This window comes from Chelonia mydas, chromosome 26 (assembly GCF_015237465.2).
Source record: "Chelonia mydas isolate rCheMyd1 chromosome 26, rCheMyd1.pri.v2, whole genome shotgun sequence".
NCBI classification, from domain to species: domain Eukaryota; kingdom Metazoa; phylum Chordata; order Testudines; family Cheloniidae; genus Chelonia; species Chelonia mydas.
In genome coordinates this window covers 9,993,375-10,000,000 of record NC_057859.1, presented here as the reverse complement: position 1 = coordinate 10,000,000, position 6,626 = coordinate 9,993,375, and the positions used below count along the sequence as shown (strand labels likewise).

At 49.9% G+C, this 6,626-nt stretch overlaps 1 protein-coding gene across 1 annotated transcript in view; it reads right to left on the bottom strand.

Annotated features, from left to right (window-relative positions):
• The window catches only part of LOC102943321 (prion protein), a 17,100-nt gene extending 14,907 nt beyond the window's left edge, over nt 1-2,193 (bottom strand). The window contains exon 1 of the mRNA XM_037886429.2: nt 2,039-2,193. The gene's annotated coding sequence lies outside the window, so the exon portion shown is untranslated. The remainder of the gene's footprint in view (nt 1-2,038) is intronic.
• Between the last annotated feature and the right edge of the window lie 4,433 nt (nt 2,194-6,626).

The window sequence follows — 6,626 nt, the reverse complement described above, 5'->3', positions numbered from 1 at the left end:
TGTATATACTCAAAAAGGAAGTCACATTCATAACCTCACTGGGTAAACTGTACCATTTTTACTAACAAAGCCAGGTCCCTTCCTGAATACAGACAGAAAAGCTCCATATTATTCATATGAAGATCCAAGCCTCCTCTTAAGCAAGTAAAGTAGTTATTAACAAGAATGCAATTGGGCTTTCTCATCAGACATGTTTCAGCAAAGCACTGGAGAATGTTTCATCTGGGTTGTATTAGATAATCTAGCTCACTGTGCCAGGGCAAAACAAACCGATAAACAAGGCAGTGGCTCAGAAATTTGTGTCTAATCACGCATCTGTTTAACGTCTCTGCAGCCTTAGGGGTGGGGTTCCTGCCTTATGCCAGGAAAAGATGAATTGCCACGATAAGAAGATATGTTATCCATCCCTACGTTACCGACATAAGCGTTTGAGAGAGTAATTATCTTGGAAAAGGTATCTGTTTACAGGTAATGATGCTGTTAGTGTTTATCCATCTGTACGTTTTGTGTATACTCAGGGCCTGTCTCTGCCACCTTTAGAGAAGAAGATCTCAAAGCACTTTGCAAACATGAATACACGGATCCTCACAACGTAATAGCATTGCATCTCACCGTTTTGCAGGTGAAGGGTTTCACAAAGGAGACACTGTCAGGGTTGTATGGAACAAGGATTATTTATCTAGATCCTAAAGTATAGTGAGCACTTTCTAGACAAATACGGTTTGTGCCAAGAAGAGCTTGCAATGATGATTTAAAGAATCAGAGACTGAGGAGAGAGAAATGGAGAATGAGGGTAACAGTTACCCATTCATGAGTTTGCTGTGGTTATGGTTGTGGTTGGGGGAACTGGAGATACTTGTTTTGCAAAGAAGAAAAAAAAAAGTGCTGGTTCTTTTTGTTTTTATCCAGTCGGCTTGAGACGGGGGCAAGGGGATGGGGGTGAAGAGCTGAATCTGTACAGTAAGTGAAGGCAGGGAGGGAAATGGTGGGAGAGGAAATGGGAAAGGACATGGAGGAGAAGAGAGGAGTGGTCAGGAAGAGAGCGGTCGAGCAGCAGAGGGGTGTGGAAGTGTGAGAGAGCTGGCAAGATATCAGAAGTATCGATACCATCAACAGAGTGTAGGGACAAGTCCCCGGGTACAAATGTTGAAGCTGAAATGCTCTTATGATGCCAGGAAGCTGCTATGGTATGGAAACAGCTCCCATATTGCTAGATGTAGGACACGGGGGACTGGCCAGTCTGAGGGGAAACCCAGGATGGGGCGACAGGTGGGCGTGCCTGTGAGCAGCTCCCATTTCCAACCTGCAGCCGGAACAAGCCGGGGGTAGGATTTTCGAGAGTCCCTTTTACTGTAAAGGTCGTTCGGGTGGACTGGGCACGGGGGCAGGAGGTAGGAAAGGCCAGGTTCTTGTTAAGGGAGGCGGCTGCGGTGTTGTCTCAGGTGTAAGACGGTTTTACGCCTTCTACCGCCCCCAGCGCATTTCTGGCACTTACATATACCAGGGGAAAAGCAGGATCTGCTTTCAGAGGGAAGACGGGGTAAGTGCCCCGGTACCCCTGCCTCTGGTCTGGGGTAAAGGAATAAGTGGATGTGAGCAGATGAAGCGGGGGGGTTGTTCCTGGGCCTGTTCCGCTGTCTGAACAGAGAAACCAAAATCAGTTTTCTGCTCTGACTTTAATTATCTTCGGCTCAGGGCCTACGTGACTAGGCAGCGCTAGGAAAGGAGGATGTGCCATGTCCAGAATGAGATCAGCCCGGGCAGGGGGGCAAGGGTCCCCCTCCTCCCCTCCGACCCCCACAGCACGTCCCCCCCCCGCCCCTTAAACTTCTCCTGGCCCCTTCGCCCCCGGATTGATGCCGCCTCTTGCGGCTTGATTTTTAAGCTGAGGGTGGGGTGGGGGCCAGCTGGCCCCAGGGCCGGCTCCCCGCGCCTGGCCCCACCCGCTTTCCCCTCCACGCCCCGCTCTAGCTCCGGGTCCCCCCTGCCCGCCCGGCTGCCTGCGCCCCCAGCGCGGAGATACCCCGGCCCCGCTCACCTGGGCGCTGCGCTGCGCGCTCCGCCTCGGGCTGCGGGCTGGGAACTGCGGCGGCCCCCGAGATCCGCCTGCGCCGCGCCGCCGGGAGAGCCGGGGAGGGAGAGACGCGCACGGGGAGGAGCCGGGCGCCCGGCCCGGCCCCGTCCGGTTCCCTCCTTGCCCTGCCCCTGCCCCTGCCCCCACCCCGGCTCCACCTGCCCCCCCCCGCTGCCCCCCCACCCCACTGCCCCAACCCTGCCCCCTGCTCATCCCCCGGCTCCACCTGCCCTGCCCCCCTGCTGTCCCTCCATCCCACTGCCCCAACCCTGCCCCCCACAGACCCTGCTCACCCCCCGGCTCCACCTGCCCCCCCACCCCACTGCCCCAACCCTGCCCCCTGCTCACCCCCCGGCTCCACCTGCCCTGCCCCCCTGCTGCCCCCCCACCCCACTGCCCCAACCCTGACCCCCACAGACCCTGCTCACCCCCCGGCTCCACCTGCCCCCCCCCACTGCCCCAACCCTGCCCCCCACAGACCCTGCTCACCCCCCGGCTCCACCTGCCCCCCCCCACTGCCCCAACCCTGCCCCCCACAGACCCTGCTCACCCCCCGGCTCCACCTGCCCCCCCCCCCCGCTGCCCCCCACCCGGCTGCCCCCCACAGACCCTGTTCACCCCCCGGCTCCACCTACCCTGCCCCCCGCTGCCCCCCCACCCCACTGCCTCAACCCTGCCCCCTACAGACCCTGCTCACCCCCCGGCTCCACCTGCCCTGCCCCCCACTGCCCTGCCTCCCTCCCCACTGCCCCTACTCACCCCCAGCTTCACCTGCCCTGCCCTGCCGCCCCAACCCAGCACCCCACAGCCCCTACTCACCCCCCAGCTCCACTCACCCCTGCCCCCAACCCACCACATTGCCCCAATCCTACGCACCCCACTGCCCCAACAGCCCAGCCCTGCACCCCCAGTTCCCCACCCCCACTGTCCAGCCTCACCTCCATTACCCCCAGCCCAGCCCCACACCCCTACTGCCCCTTCACCCCACAGCTGAGCCCTACACCTCCCCTACCCAACCCAGAACACATCCCAGTAACTGCCACATAGCACTTGCTCTCATACACGTGCCCAGCCCTGTCCAAGCCAGCCCAGTAGGCCCCACTGCACAGCCCCGGTACCCAGTCTCCTCCACCCCCACATCTCAGCCCTCCAAACCCCTGCACCACACAACACGGCACCCACAACCCAATATCCACCACTTAACACCCCCCACTTCTCCATACAGCCCACTGCAGCCCCGCAGACCCTCTTCGAGCCACCCCTAATGTCCCATTCCTCCCCACACACACAGCCCCTCACATTATCCCAGGGCCTTTCGCAGTACAGCCTGCCTGTCCCTCCCAATATCATCCTATAACATCCAGCCACTCCTCAGACCCTCTCCAAAACCACACCAGTCCCTACCCCGGTGCTCACCCTACACCCCCGAAGCCTCTTTGTAATTTCTAGTGCTAAGCAGAAACAGACCGCAGACCTCCAGATGCTGCCCCAGACACTAGCCTGCAGCCAATTATCCCCTGTTCCTGCTGCCCAACAGAGGAGAGCTATTGACTTTTGATTAACAAATAACGCATAATCCCAGACAAGAAGGTTTTTGAATTCTAGCAACACATAGAATCCACCTTTTCACTCAGGCTCCGTCTAACAACGCAGAAGCAGGAGAAGAGGTCGGTTGTGGGCTTCTGCACTGAGGCCTCTAGTGGCAGGGTGCTGGTAAATTCCAGCCAGAATCTGCTGCTACTGGGTAGTCAATACTGCTCCTGAATACTTGATGTGTATGGAGGAGCTTCCAAATGAGGGTCTGAAAGATGCAGCTCCTGCAGTGATATTAAAACAACGAGGAGTCCGGTGGCACCTTAAAGACTAACAGATTTATTTGGGCATAAGCTTTCGTGGGTAACCCCCCCCCCCACTTCTTCAGATGCATGGAGTGATATTGGGGAATATGAGAAGCTGGAATAACACGAAAAAGAGATCGTATTAATACTGGCAGATAATGTGCATACGCCCAGCGTACGTTCAAGTTATTCCTCAGCACTGCAGGGCTGTATAGCTAAAACTGGCAAAACCATTTCCATTATAAACCCCTGCTTTTAGGGGATTACGCTTTAGCCATAAGTATTCAGTTGTGCGATATAGGACATTTATAAAGTACAATGGGCTAGATGCCCAGCTGGTGTAAATCAGCGTCGCTTAATTGATTTACAGTAGCTGAGGATCTGGCTCAATAGTTTTGCAATATTTTTAGGAATTAGATTCAGAAATTTTTTAAGATTGGGGTGGAGAGTAATGGGGGGGAATATGAAGGGGTACTGTCCATTATTTTAAGCTCAAAATTTGTTTGTAAACCCCGAAAAAACAAACAAACAACAACTCACTGCCACCAACAAAAAACAACAACAACAACAACTGTGTGATGCTGGTGCATGCTTTTGAAAATGGAAAGGGCTAGAAATAAAAGGAAACGGACAAATCTATTTTGAATTGCCTAAACGGAGTGGAGTGTAAATAATAAACAGCCCGAGAAAGTTGTCCTCTTCAAACAATGACTGCGAACTCTTTCGCTATGGGGGAGTGACAGAAATTCCGTAGGCCTGGTCTACACTTAAAGCTTACATTAGTATATCTATGTATTAATCAGGAGCGTGGGGGGCGGGGCGGGGGGGAACACACCCCAGCATAGGCGTAGCTGTGCCGACAAAAGAGAGCTTCTGTCAGCAAAGCTCAGGTTGTTTGGGGAGGTGACATTGGTACCCCGACAATATTCCTCCTGTTGGCGTGTGCTGCGTCTATGCTAGGCGGCTATGATGGCATAGCCTCTGTAATGTAGACATATCCATAGTTAAAGTTGCTACCGGGTTTCTTGTGTGTTTGTTTTTGTTCTCTACCTTGCTTCCCGCACCCCCTTTGCCTAATGACTCCTACCATGCAGATATAAGGCAAAAGAGCCTAAAACACAGGGTTGGGGATAGAAAACCCTCCATTCATAGCAACAAAAGCTTCTATTCTCACATAGTTATGCTCACTTGTGGTGTAAGTGGGCACAACTCCATTAAACTAAATACCCTTAATAACATAGGAGTGAAATTTACACCTGTGCAGAGAGCTGACGGAAAGCTTAAGGACCACTTACATCTTGCCTAAACTCTGGTTTTGGGACGTAAAGGGGACCTACATCGAGCAGAAGATTTCCATTGACCCACTGCACCTCAGTGAATTTATTTCACCATCTATCTCAAATCTTTGCACACAGTCATAACCAAGCTAACTCAGAATTCCCATCAGATGAAACCCAAAGTTTTCTTTTTCCATTAGCCATTCTGAAAGATATTACTCTGTTCCACACATGCTATTGTCTTAAGAATCTCTTTATATTCTTCTTGTCTATTATTTAAATGGAAAAATATCCTCTGAGTGTGAATTATTAATAATATGTCAGAATAAAGTATCTTCAAAGTAGCTTGCACATTATATGGAATCCTCACAGAACTCTACTGAGCGAGAGGAAGAGAGAGAGTCATCTAAGACACCATAAGAAGAAAGCCAAAATAATGTTTCAAATGCCTTTTACTTTAGCAATGTAAACCCTTTAAACTGTCAGTTTCGCTCATAACTAAGCTGGCCAAATCATTTTGATTTTCTCATTTCATTTTGCTTTGACCTTTATAGTGTAACAATTTTTAACATTGTATTTATATTGTTTTGATTAAATGAAACTTTTCCATGTTTCCAAATCAGATTTTTTTTCAGAATTTCTGTTTTTTGTGGGGAAAAATTGGGTTTATGGTTCCAATTCAGAGTGAAAACAAATTTTGAAATGTTGGAATTTTCCGCAGGATGGAAATTTCCTTTTTTTCCAACCAGCTGTTCTCTTAACAGAAATTCTCCTATGTCTTACAATGGACAAACATTAGTTTTGTAGGAAAACCCAAACAATGAATCACAATAAAACACAAAATGCAAAATGAGCCAACCGAAAAATAACAATGAATATTTTGGGTCCATTCTGCAGCAAAACACAATTTTTATTATTCTGCAAAGTAATATATGACTCTATCCATTTTTAATCTCTTAGAAGTACAAGTGATATTTTTATGTGCATAAACCAAAACAAATCCTTTCATATTTATAGACTGTAAATACATATATCAATAAATACTCTATAAATATGAGGGGATTTTATTCTGGGCACATAAATATTTCACTTTTACTTACAAACGTGTACAAACATACATATATGCATCTCTCTAGAATATATAATATAGCATTTATTGAGCTTATTTCACATCCAAGGACTCTCAGACTCTGTCACAAGCTTAACAAACTGCTCTGCAATATGAAAATACATAATATTTCACAAATCCTACTTTGGTTTTGCTACATCCACGATCGAAAACCAACCACTACTGGGGGTGAAATATGGGAACTGGTTACCAACACATGATATCAACATGATCAAGGAATCAAGATGGATGTATCCTCCTGAAACCAGCCGCCCAGGTTTAACTAGGGCAGCAAATTGCTATTACTCCAGTGGGAATTTAGGCCAGAT